Source organism: Juglans regia, unplaced genomic scaffold (genome assembly GCF_001411555.2).
Source record: "Juglans regia cultivar Chandler unplaced genomic scaffold, Walnut 2.0 Scaffold_714, whole genome shotgun sequence".
NCBI lineage: Eukaryota > Viridiplantae > Streptophyta > Magnoliopsida > Fagales > Juglandaceae > Juglans > Juglans regia.
Genome location: NW_023362024.1, coordinates 1 through 9,574, shown reverse-complemented (window position 1 = coordinate 9,574; position 9,574 = coordinate 1). Strand labels below are relative to the sequence as shown.

Here is a 9,574-nt window from a genome sequence, read left to right as displayed (position 1 = left end):
AGCGTCCTTCCGATCCCAATCAAAACGGAGATCTGATCCAAACCCATCGCTACGCGATGGGCAGGGCGAGATTTTCCCAAAAATCCACTCCCGAGTGGTCCTTCTTGTCAATTTATCTCGGAAGGCGGAAAAAACAAAAACGAGGGGTGCAACACGAGGACTTCCCAGGAGGTCACCCATCCTAGTACTACTCTCGCCCAAGCACGCTCAACTGCGGAGTTCTGATGGGATCCGGTGCATTAGTGCTGGTATGATCGCACCCATCAAACTATTTACTTAAAATTCAAATAATCCTTGAGTGACATACTAGCGTCCTTCCGATCCCAATCCAAACGGAGATCTGATCCAAACCCATCGCTACACGATGGGCAGGGCGAGATTTTCCCAAAAATCCACTCACGAGTGGTCCTTCTTGTCAATTTATCTCGCAAGGCGGAAAAAACAAAAACGAGGGGTGCAACACGAGGACTTCCGAGGAGGTCACCCATCCTAGTACTACTCTCAACCAAGCACGGTTAACTGCGGAGTTCTAATGGGATCCGGTGCATTAGTGCTGGTATGATCGCACCCATCAAACTATTTACTTAAAATTCAAATAATCCTTGAGTGACATACTAGCGTCCTTCCGATCCCAATCCAAACGGAGATCTGATCCAAACCCATCGCTACGCGATGGGCAGGGCGAGATTTTCCCAAAAATCCACTCCCGAGTGGTCCTTCTTGTCAATTCCTCTTGCAAGGCGGAAAAAAAAAAAACGAGGGGTGCAACACGAGGACTTCCGAGGAGGTCACCCATCCTAGTACTACTCTCAACCAAGCACGGTTAACTGCGGAGTTCTAATGGGATCCGGTGCATTAGTGCTGGTATGATCGCACCCATCAAACTAATTACTTAAAATTCAAATAATCCTTGAGAGACATACTAGCGTCCTTCCGATCCCAATCCAAACGGAGATCTGATCCAAACCCATGGCTACGCGATGGGCAGGGCGAGATTTTCCCAAAAATCCACTCCTGAGTGCTCCTTCTTGTCAATTTATCTCGCAAGGCCGAAAAAACAAAAACGAGGGGTGCAACACGAGGACTTCCCAGGAGGTCACCCATCCTAGTACTACTCTCGCCCAAGCACGTTTAACTGCGGAGTTCTGATGGGATCCGGTGCATTAGTGCTGGTATGATCGCACCCATCAAACTAATTACTTAAAATTCATATAATCCTTGAGCGACATACTAGCGTCCTTCCGATCCCAATCCAAACGGAGAACTGATCCAAACCCATCGCTACGCGATGGGCAGGGCGAGATTTTCTCAAAAATCCACCCCCGAGTGGTCCTTCTTGTCAATTTATCTCGCAAGGCGGAGAAAACAAAAACGAGGGGTGCAACACGAGGACTTCCCAGGAGGTCACCCATCCTAGTACTACTCTCGCCCAAGCACGCTTAACTGCGGAGTTCTGATGGGATCCGGTGCATTAGTGCTGGTATGATCGCACCCATCAAACTTATTACTTAAAATTCAAATAATCCTTGAGCGACATACTAGCGTCCTTCCGATCCCAATCCAAACGGAGATCTGATTCAAACCCATGGCTACGCGATGGGCAGGGCGAGATTTCCCGAAAAATCCACTCCCGAGTGGTCCTTCTTGTCAATTTATCTCGCAAGGCGGAAAAAACAAAAACGAGGGGTGCAACATGAGGACTTCGCAGGAGGTCACCCATCCTAGTACTACTCTCGCCCAAGCACGCTTAACTGCGTAGTTCTGATGGGATCCGGTGCATTAGTGCTGGTATGCACCCATCAAACTAATTACTTAAAATTCAAATAATCCTTGAGCGACATACTAGCGTCCTTCCGATCCCAATCCAAACGGAGATCTGATCCAAACCCATCGCTACGCGATGGGCACGGCGAGATTTTCCCAAAAATCCACTCCCGAGTGGTCTTTCTTGTCAATTCCTCTTGCTAGGCGGAAAAAACAAAAACGGGGGGTGCAACACGAGGACTTCCGAGGAGGTCACCCATCCTAGTACTACTCTCAACCAAGCACGGTTAACTGCGGAGTTCTAATGGGATCCGGTGCATTAGTGCTGGTATGATCGCGCCCATCAAACTAATTATTTAAAATTCATATAATCCAAGTGTGACGTACTAGCGTCTTTCCGATCCAAATGCGAACCGGCGATCTGTTCGAAACCAATAGCTACGAGATGGGCAGGGCGCGATTTTCCTAAGAATCCATTCCCGAGTTGTCCTTATTGTCAATGCCTCTCCCAAGGCGGAAAAAACAAAAACGTGGGGTGCAACACGAGGACTTCCCAGGAGGTCACCCATCCTAGTACTACTCTCGCCCTAGCACGGTTAACTGCCGAATTCTAATGGGATCCGGTGCATTAGTGCTGGTATGATCGCACCCATCAAAGTAATTATTTAATTCATATAATCCTAGTGCGACGTACTAGCGTCTTTCTGATCCAAATGCGAACCGGCGATCTGATCGAAACCCATAGCTACGCGATGGGCAGGGCGCGATTTTCCTAAAAATCCTCTCCCGAGTTGTCCTTCTTATCAATTCCTCTTGCAAGGCGGAAAAAAAAAAAACGAGGGGTGCAACACGAGGACTTCCGAGGAGGTCACCCATCCTAGTACTACTCTCAACCAAGCACGGTTAACTGCGGAGTTCTAATGGGATCCGGTGCATTAGTGCTGGTATGATCGCGCCCATCAAACTAATTATTTAAAATTCATATAATCCTAGTGCGACGTACTAGCGTCTTTCCGATCCAAATGCGAACCGGCGATCTGATCGAAACCCATAGCTACGCGATGGGCAGGGCGCGATTTTCCTAAAAATCCACTCCCGAGTGGTCCTTCTTGTCAATTTATCTCGCAAGGCGGAAAAAACAAAAACGAGGGGTGCAACACGGGGACTTCCCAGGAGGTCACCCATCCTAGTACTACTCTCGCCCAAGCACGGTTAAATGCGGAGTTGAAATGGGATCCGTTGCATTAGTGCTGGTATGATCGCACCCGTCAAACTAATTATTTAAAATTCATATAATCCAAGTGTGACGTACTAGCGTCTTTCCGATCCAAATGCGAACCGGCGATCTGATCGAAACCAATAGCTACGCGATGGGCAGGGCGCGATTTTCCTAAAAATCCACTCCCGAGTTGTCCTTCTTGTCAATTCCTCTCACAAGGCGGAAAAAACAAAATCGAGGGGTGCAACACGAGGACTTCCCAGGAGGTGACCCATCCTAGTACTACTCTCGCCCAAGCACGTTTAACTGCGGAGTTCTGATGGGTTCCGGTGCATTTGTGCTGGTATGATCGCACCCATCAAACCAATTATTTAAAATTCATATAATCCTAGAGCGACCTACATGCGTATTTCTGATCCCAATGCGAACCGGCGATCTGATCGAAACCCTTGGCTACGCGATGGGCAGGGCGCGATTTTCCTAAAAATCCACTCCCAAGTTGTCCTTCTTGTAAATTCCTCTCGCAAGGCGGAAAAAACAAAAACGAGGGGTGCACCACGAGGACTTCCCAGGAGGTCACCCATCCTAGTACTACTCTCGCCCAAGCACGGTTAACTGCGGAATTCTAATGGGATCCGGTGCATTAGTTCTGGTATGATCGCACCCATCAAACTAATTATTTAAAATTCTTATAATCCTAGTGCGACGTAATAGCGTCTTTCCCATGCAATTGCGAACCGGCGATCTGATCGAAAGCCATAGGTACGCGATGGGCATGGCTCGATTTTCCTAAAAATCCACTCCCGAGTGGTCCTTCTTGTCCATTCATCTCACAAGGTGGAAAAAACAAAAACGAGGGGTGCAACACGAGGACTTCCCATGAGGTCACCCATCCTAGTACTACTCTCGCCCAAGCACGCTTAGCTGTGGAGTTCTGATGGGATCCGCTGCATTAGTGCTGGTATGATCGCAACCATCAAACCAATTATTTAAAATTCATATAATCCTAGGCGACCTACTAGCGTATTTCCGATCCCAATGCGAACCAGCGATCTGATCGAAACCCTTGGCTACGCGCTGGGTAGGGCGTGATTTTCCTAAAAATCCACTCCCAAGTTGTCCTTCTTGTAAATTCGCCTCGTAGGGCGGAAAAAACAAAAACGAGGGGTGCAACATGAGGACTTCCCAGGAGGTCACCCATCCTAGTACTACTCTCGCCCAAGCAAGCTTGAATGCGGAGTTCTGTTGGGATCCGGTGCATTAGTGCTGGTATGATCGCACCCATCAAACTAATTATTTCAAATTCATATAATCTTAGGGCGACCTACTAGCGTATTTCCGATCCCAATGCGAACCGGCGATCTGATCGAAACCCTTGGCTGCACGATGGGCAGGGCGCGATTTTCCTAAAAATCCACTCCCGAGTGGTCCTTATTGTCAATTCCTCTCGCAAGGCGGAAAAAACAAAAACGAGGGGTGCACCACGAGGACTTCCCAGGAGGTCACCCATCCTAGTACTACTCTCGCCCAAGCACGGTTAACTGCGGAATTCTAAAGGGATCCGGTGCATTAGTGCTGGTATGATCGCATCCATCAAACTAATTATTTAAAATTCATATAAATCTAGGCGACCTACTAGCGTATTTCCGATCCCAATGCGAACCGGTGATCTGATCGAAACCCTTGGCTACGCGATGGGCAGGGCGCGATTTTCCTAAAAATCCACTCCCAGGTTGTCCTTCTTGTAAATTCCTCTCGCAATGCGGGAAAAACAAAAACGAGGGGTGCAACACGACGACATCCGAGGAGGTCCCCCATCCGAGTACTACTCTCGCCCAAGCAAGCTTGACTGCAGAGTTCTGATCGGATCTGGTAAATTAGTGCTGGTATGATCGCACCCATCAAACTAATTATTTAAAATTCATATAGTCCTAGTGCGACGTACTAGCGTCTTTCCGATCCAAATGTGAACCGGCGATCTAATCGAAACCCATAGCTACGCGATGGGCAGGGCGCGATTTTCCTAAAAATCCACTCCCGAGTTGTCCTTCTTGTCAATTCCTCTCACAAGGCGGAAAAAACAAAAACGAGGGGTGCAACACGAGGACTTCCCAGGAGGTGACCCATCCTAGTACTACTCTCGCCCAAGCACGCTTAACTGCGGAGTTCTGATGGGTTCCGGTGCATTTGTGCTGGTATGATCGCACCCATCAAACCAATTATTTAAAATTCATATAATCCTAGGGGAGCGACCAGCCTACTAAGCCTATGCACCCATCAAACTAATTACTTAAAATTCATATAATCCTTGAGCGACATACTAGCGTCCTTCCGATCCCAATCCAAACGGAGATCTGATCCAAACCCATCGCTACGCGATGGGCAGGGCGAGATTTTCCCAAAAATCCACTCCCGAGTGGTCCTTCTTGTCAATTCCTCTCGCAAGGCGGAAAAAACAAAAACGAGGGGTGCAACACGAGGACTTCCGAGGAGGTCACCCATCCTAGTACTACTCTCAACCAAGCGCGGTTAACTGCGGAGTTCTAATGGGATCCGGTGCATTAGTGCTGGTATGATCGCGCCCATCAAACTAATTATTTTAAATTCATATAATCCAAGTGTGACGTACTAGCGTCTTTCCGATCCAAATGCGAACCGGCGATCTGATCGAAACCAATAGCTACGAGATGGGCAGGGCGCGATTTTCCTAAGAATCCACTCCTGAGTTGTCCTTATTGTCAATGCCTCTCCCAAAGGCGGAAAAAACAAAAACGTGGGGTGCAACACAAGGACTTCCCAGGAGGTGACCCATCCTAGTACAACTCTCGCCCAAGCACGCTTAACTGCGGAGTTCTAATGGGATCCGGTGCATTAGTGCTGGTATGATCGCGCCCATCAAACTAATTATTTTAAATTCATATAATCCTAGGGCGACCTACTAGCGTCTTTCCGATCTGAATGCGAACCGGCGATCTGATCGAAACCAATAGCTACGAGATGGGCAGGGCGCGATTTTCCTAAGAATCCACTCCCGAGTTGTCCTTATTGTCAATGCCTCTCCCAAGGAGGAAAAAACAAAAACGTGGGGTGCAACACGAGGACTTCCCAGGAGGCGACCCATCCTAGTACAACTCTCGCCCAAGCACGCTTAACTGCGGGGTCCTGATGGGTTCTGGTGCAGTTGTGCTGGTATGATCGTACCCATCAAACCAATTATTTAAAATTCATATAATCCTAGGGCGACCTACTAGCGTATTTCCGATCCGAATGCGAACCGGCGATCTGATCGAAACCCTTGGCTACGCGATGGGCAGGACGCGATTTTAGAAAAATCCACTCCCGAGTGGTCCTTCTTGTCAATTCCTCTTGCAAGGCGGAAAAAACAAAAACGAGGGGTGCAACACGAGGACTTCCGAGGAGGTCACCCATCCTAGTACTACTCTCAACCAAGCACGGTTAACTGCGGAGTTCTAATGGGATCCGGTGCATTAGTGCTGGTATGATCGCGCCCATCAAACTAATTATTGAAAATTCATACAATCCTAGTGCGACGTACTAGTGTCTTTCCGATCCAAATGCGAACCGGCGATCTGATCGAAACCCATAGCTACGCGATCGGCAGGGCGCGATTTTCCTAAAAATCCACTCCCGAGTGGTCCTTATTGTTAATTCCTCTCGCAGGGCGGAAAAAACAAAAACGAGGGGCAAACACGGGACTTATACTCAGTGAGGTCAACAATCAGTACTACCTCTGCCACCGTTGTAAATGCGGAGTTGAAATGGGATCCGGTGCATTAGTGCTGGTATGATCGCGCCCATCAAACTAATTATTTAAAATTCATATAATTCTAGTGCGACGTACTAGCGTCTTTCCGATCCAAATGCGAACCGGAGATCTGATCGAAACCCATAGCTACGCGATGGGCAGGGCGCGATTTTCCTAAAAATCCACTCCCGAGTTGTCCTTCTTGTCAATTCCTCTCACAAGGCGGAAAAAACAAAATCGAGGGGTGCAACACGAGGACTTCCCAGGAGGTGACCCATCCTAGTACTACTCTCGCCCAAGCACGCTTAACTGCGGAGTTCTGATGGGTTCCGGTGCATTTGTGCTGGTATGATCGCACCCATCAAACCAATTATTTAAAATTCATATAATCCAAGGGCGACCTACTAGCGTATTTCCGATCCAATGCAAACCGTTCATCTGATCGAAACCCTTGGCTACGCGATGGGCAGGGCGCGATTTTCCTAAAAATCCACTCCCAAGTTGTCCTTCTTGTAAATTCCTCTCGCAAGGCGGAAAAAACAAAAACGAGGGGTGCACCACGAGGACTTCCCAGGAGGTAACCCATCCTAGTACTACTCTCGCCCAAGCACGGTTAACTGCGGAATTCTAATGGGATCCGGTGCATTAGTGCTGGTATGATCGCACCCATCAAACTAATTATTTAAAATTCTTATAATCCTAGTGCGACGTAATAGCGTCTTTCCCATGCAATTGCGAACCGGCGATATGATCGAAAGCCATAGGTACGCGATGGGCATGGCTCGATTTTCCTAAAAATCCACTCCCGAGTGGTCCTTCTTGTCCATTCATCTCACAAGGTGGAAAAAACAAAAACGAGGGGTGCAACACGAGGACTTCCCAGGAGGTCACCCATCCTAGTACTACTCTCGCCCAAGCACGCTTAGCTGCGGAGTTCTGATGGGATCCGCTGCATTAGTGCTTGTATGATCGCAACCATCAAACCAATTATTTAAAATTCATATAATCCTAGGCGACCTACTAGTGTATTTCCGATCCCAATGCGAACCGGCGATCTGATCGAAACCCTTGGCTACACGATGGGCAGGGCGCGATTTTCCTAAAAATCCACTCCCGAGTGGTCATTATTGTCAATTCCTCTCGCAAGGCGGAAAAAACAAAAACGAGGGGTGCAACACGAGGACTTCGCAGGAGGTCACCCATCCTAGTACTACTCTCTCCCAAGCACGGTAAAATGCGGAGTTCAAATGGGATCCGGTGCATTACTGCTGGTATGATCGCACCCGTCAAAGTAATTATTTAAAATTCATATAATCCTAGTGCGACGTACTAGCGTCTTTTCGATCCAAATGCGAACCGGCGATCTGATCGAAACCCATATCTACACGATCGGCAGGGCGCGATTTTTCACAAAATCCACTCCCGAGTTGTCCTTCTTGTCAATTCCTCTCGCAAGGCGGAAAAAACAAAAACGAGGGGTGCAACACGAGGACTTCCCAGGAGGTCACACATCCTACTACTACTCTCGCCCAAGCACGGTTAAATGCGGAGTTCAAATGGGATCCAGTGCATTAGTGCTGGTATGATCGCACCCATCAAAGTAATTATTTCAAATTCATATAATCCTAGGGCGACCTACTAGCATATTTCCGATCCCAATGCGAACCGGCGATCTGATCGAAACCCTTGGCCACACGATGGGCAGGGCGCAATTTTCCTAAAAATCCACTCCCGAGTGGTCCTTATTGTCAATTCCTCTCGCAAGGCGAAAAAAACAAAAACGAGGGGTGCAACACGAGGACTTCCCAGGAGGTCACCCATCCTAGTACTACTCTCGCCCAAGCACGCTTAACTGCGGAGTTCTGATGGGTTCCGGTGCATTTGTGCTGGTATGATCGCACCCATCAAACCAATTATTTAAAATTCATATAATCCTAGGGCGACCTACATGCGTATTTCTGATCCCAATGCGAACCGGCGATCTGATCGAAACCCTTGGCTACGCGATGGGCAGGGCGCGATTTTTCGAAAAATCCACTTGTCAATTGGTCCTTCTTGTCAATTCCTCTCGCAAGGCGGAAAAAACAAAAACGAGGGGTGCAACACGAGGACTTCCCAGGAGGTCACCCATCCTAGTACTACTCTCGCCCAAGCACGCTTAACTGCGGAGTTCTGATGGGATCCGGTACATTAGTGCTGGTATGATCGCATCCATCAAACTAATTACTTAAAATTCATATAATCCTTGAGCGACATACTAGCGTCCTTCCGATCCCAATCCAAACGGAGATCTGATCCAAACCCATGGCTACGCGATGGGCAGGGCGAGATTTCCCCAAAAATCCACTCCCGAGTGGTCCTTCTTGTCAATTTATCTCGCAAGGCGGAAAAAACAAAAACGAGGGGTGCAACACGAGAACTTCCCAGGAGGTCACCCATCCTAGTACTACTCTCGCCCAAGCACGCTTAACTGCGGAGTTCTGGTGGGATCCGGTGCATTAGTGCTGGTATATGATCGCACCCATCAAACTAATTACTTAAAATTCAAATAATCCTTGAGCGACATACTAGCGTCCTTCCGATCCCAATCCAAACGGAGATCTGATCCAAACCCATCGCTACGCGATGGGCAGGGCGAGATTTTCCCAAAAATCTACTCCCGAGTTGTCCTTCTTGTCAATTCCTCTCACAAGGCGGAAAAAACAAAAACGAGGGGTGCAACCCGAGGACTTCCCAGGAGGTGACCCATCCTAGTACTACTCTCGCCCAAGCACGCTTAACTGCGGAGTTCTGATGGGTTCCGGTGCATTTGTGCTGGTATGATC

The 9,574-nt window shown here is 48.3% G+C and overlaps 27 non-coding genes and 3 pseudogenes across 27 annotated transcripts; all 30 read right to left on the bottom strand.

Moving 5' to 3' along the window:
• Positions 1-143: 143 nt before the first annotated feature.
• Positions 144-262, bottom strand: LOC118346240. Its single transcript, XR_004799582.1, has one exon. It is a non-coding gene; the product is annotated as a 5S ribosomal RNA (ribosomal RNA).
• A 189-nt stretch (positions 263-451) lies between these two features.
• On the bottom strand, positions 452-570 carry LOC118346224. The gene has a single exon (XR_004799569.1). It is a non-coding gene; the product is annotated as a 5S ribosomal RNA (ribosomal RNA).
• Positions 571-759: 189 nt separating this feature from the next.
• LOC118346222 lies at positions 760-878 on the bottom strand. The gene has a single exon (XR_004799567.1). It is a non-coding gene; the product is annotated as a 5S ribosomal RNA (ribosomal RNA).
• A 189-nt stretch (positions 879-1,067) lies between these two features.
• On the bottom strand, positions 1,068-1,186 carry LOC118346223. Its single transcript, XR_004799568.1, has one exon. It is a non-coding gene; the product is annotated as a 5S ribosomal RNA (ribosomal RNA).
• Positions 1,187-1,375: 189 nt separating this feature from the next.
• Positions 1,376-1,494, bottom strand: LOC118346212. Its single transcript, XR_004799557.1, has one exon. It is a non-coding gene; the product is annotated as a 5S ribosomal RNA (ribosomal RNA).
• A 189-nt stretch (positions 1,495-1,683) lies between these two features.
• On the bottom strand, positions 1,684-1,798 carry LOC118346236. Its single transcript, XR_004799580.1, has one exon. It is a non-coding gene; the product is annotated as a 5S ribosomal RNA (ribosomal RNA).
• A 189-nt stretch (positions 1,799-1,987) lies between these two features.
• On the bottom strand, positions 1,988-2,106 carry LOC118346229. The gene has a single exon (XR_004799574.1). It is a non-coding gene; the product is annotated as a 5S ribosomal RNA (ribosomal RNA).
• Positions 2,107-2,296: 190 nt separating this feature from the next.
• Positions 2,297-2,415, bottom strand: LOC118346220. Its single transcript, XR_004799565.1, has one exon. It is a non-coding gene; the product is annotated as a 5S ribosomal RNA (ribosomal RNA).
• Positions 2,416-2,603: 188 nt separating this feature from the next.
• On the bottom strand, positions 2,604-2,722 carry LOC118346228. Its single transcript, XR_004799573.1, has one exon. It is a non-coding gene; the product is annotated as a 5S ribosomal RNA (ribosomal RNA).
• Positions 2,723-2,912: 190 nt separating this feature from the next.
• On the bottom strand, positions 2,913-3,031 carry LOC118346233. Its single transcript, XR_004799578.1, has one exon. It is a non-coding gene; the product is annotated as a 5S ribosomal RNA (ribosomal RNA).
• Positions 3,032-3,221: 190 nt separating this feature from the next.
• LOC118346215 lies at positions 3,222-3,340 on the bottom strand. The gene has a single exon (XR_004799560.1). It is a non-coding gene; the product is annotated as a 5S ribosomal RNA (ribosomal RNA).
• Positions 3,341-3,530: 190 nt separating this feature from the next.
• LOC118346225 lies at positions 3,531-3,649 on the bottom strand. The gene has a single exon (XR_004799570.1). It is a non-coding gene; the product is annotated as a 5S ribosomal RNA (ribosomal RNA).
• Positions 3,650-3,839: 190 nt separating this feature from the next.
• LOC118346218 lies at positions 3,840-3,958 on the bottom strand. The gene has a single exon (XR_004799563.1). It is a non-coding gene; the product is annotated as a 5S ribosomal RNA (ribosomal RNA).
• A 189-nt stretch (positions 3,959-4,147) lies between these two features.
• Positions 4,148-4,266, bottom strand: LOC118346230. The gene has a single exon (XR_004799575.1). It is a non-coding gene; the product is annotated as a 5S ribosomal RNA (ribosomal RNA).
• Positions 4,267-4,456: 190 nt separating this feature from the next.
• Positions 4,457-4,575, bottom strand: LOC118346226. The gene has a single exon (XR_004799571.1). It is a non-coding gene; the product is annotated as a 5S ribosomal RNA (ribosomal RNA).
• A 189-nt stretch (positions 4,576-4,764) lies between these two features.
• LOC118346239 lies at positions 4,765-4,883 on the bottom strand (annotated as a pseudogene).
• A 190-nt stretch (positions 4,884-5,073) lies between these two features.
• On the bottom strand, positions 5,074-5,192 carry LOC118346214. The gene has a single exon (XR_004799559.1). It is a non-coding gene; the product is annotated as a 5S ribosomal RNA (ribosomal RNA).
• A 256-nt stretch (positions 5,193-5,448) lies between these two features.
• Positions 5,449-5,567, bottom strand: LOC118346232. The gene has a single exon (XR_004799577.1). It is a non-coding gene; the product is annotated as a 5S ribosomal RNA (ribosomal RNA).
• Positions 5,568-5,758: 191 nt separating this feature from the next.
• On the bottom strand, positions 5,759-5,877 carry LOC118346217. The gene has a single exon (XR_004799562.1). It is a non-coding gene; the product is annotated as a 5S ribosomal RNA (ribosomal RNA).
• Positions 5,878-6,067: 190 nt separating this feature from the next.
• Positions 6,068-6,186, bottom strand: LOC118346238 (annotated as a pseudogene).
• Positions 6,187-6,375: 189 nt separating this feature from the next.
• LOC118346227 lies at positions 6,376-6,494 on the bottom strand. Its single transcript, XR_004799572.1, has one exon. It is a non-coding gene; the product is annotated as a 5S ribosomal RNA (ribosomal RNA).
• A 496-nt stretch (positions 6,495-6,990) lies between these two features.
• Positions 6,991-7,109, bottom strand: LOC118346213. The gene has a single exon (XR_004799558.1). It is a non-coding gene; the product is annotated as a 5S ribosomal RNA (ribosomal RNA).
• A 189-nt stretch (positions 7,110-7,298) lies between these two features.
• LOC118346219 lies at positions 7,299-7,417 on the bottom strand. The gene has a single exon (XR_004799564.1). It is a non-coding gene; the product is annotated as a 5S ribosomal RNA (ribosomal RNA).
• A 190-nt stretch (positions 7,418-7,607) lies between these two features.
• On the bottom strand, positions 7,608-7,726 carry LOC118346221. Its single transcript, XR_004799566.1, has one exon. It is a non-coding gene; the product is annotated as a 5S ribosomal RNA (ribosomal RNA).
• Positions 7,727-7,915: 189 nt separating this feature from the next.
• LOC118346237 lies at positions 7,916-8,034 on the bottom strand. Its single transcript, XR_004799581.1, has one exon. It is a non-coding gene; the product is annotated as a 5S ribosomal RNA (ribosomal RNA).
• Positions 8,035-8,224: 190 nt separating this feature from the next.
• Positions 8,225-8,343, bottom strand: LOC118346231. Its single transcript, XR_004799576.1, has one exon. It is a non-coding gene; the product is annotated as a 5S ribosomal RNA (ribosomal RNA).
• Positions 8,344-8,533: 190 nt separating this feature from the next.
• Positions 8,534-8,652, bottom strand: LOC118346234. The gene has a single exon (XR_004799579.1). It is a non-coding gene; the product is annotated as a 5S ribosomal RNA (ribosomal RNA).
• A 191-nt stretch (positions 8,653-8,843) lies between these two features.
• Positions 8,844-8,962, bottom strand: LOC118346241. Its single transcript, XR_004799583.1, has one exon. It is a non-coding gene; the product is annotated as a 5S ribosomal RNA (ribosomal RNA).
• Positions 8,963-9,151: 189 nt separating this feature from the next.
• LOC118346216 lies at positions 9,152-9,272 on the bottom strand. Its single transcript, XR_004799561.1, has one exon. It is a non-coding gene; the product is annotated as a 5S ribosomal RNA (ribosomal RNA).
• Positions 9,273-9,461: 189 nt separating this feature from the next.
• LOC118346235 lies at positions 9,462-9,574 on the bottom strand (annotated as a pseudogene; the record flags this gene model as incomplete).